At 45.7% G+C, this 278-nt stretch overlaps 1 protein-coding gene across 1 annotated transcript in view; it reads right to left on the bottom strand.

The window, feature by feature from the left end:
• LOC119588665 overlaps positions 1 to 278 on the bottom strand; it is a gene marked incomplete in the record, with an annotated part of 53301 nt that overhangs the window by 386 nt on the left and 52637 nt on the right.

Genomic DNA, 278 nt, shown 5'->3' with positions numbered 1-278 from the left:
AACGCGGGAGCCTCTTTTTCCTAACAATAATAATAACCTGACGAATCATTCAGCAAAAACACACCTCACGCCATAAAGTTGCAGAACAAAGTCGGAAGGACAGAAGTGGCTGTGCACTCGCACGAGCGAGTTCCCTTTCAGAGTCTTGTTGCCCAGCTAAACAGCACTGGTAGCCTACACACACAGCTCCGTGTGTCATAAAGGCTGCAATTTGGACCCGGTGAACTTAAGCTACATAATATACGACTACTGAATGAAAAATAGCGAAGGTGGGAAAA

This window comes from Penaeus monodon, chromosome 24 (assembly GCF_015228065.2).
Source record: "Penaeus monodon isolate SGIC_2016 chromosome 24, NSTDA_Pmon_1, whole genome shotgun sequence".
NCBI lineage: Eukaryota > Metazoa > Arthropoda > Malacostraca > Decapoda > Penaeidae > Penaeus > Penaeus monodon.
Note: the sequence above shows the minus strand (reverse complement) of the source record. Positions and strands in the feature narration are given on the sequence as shown.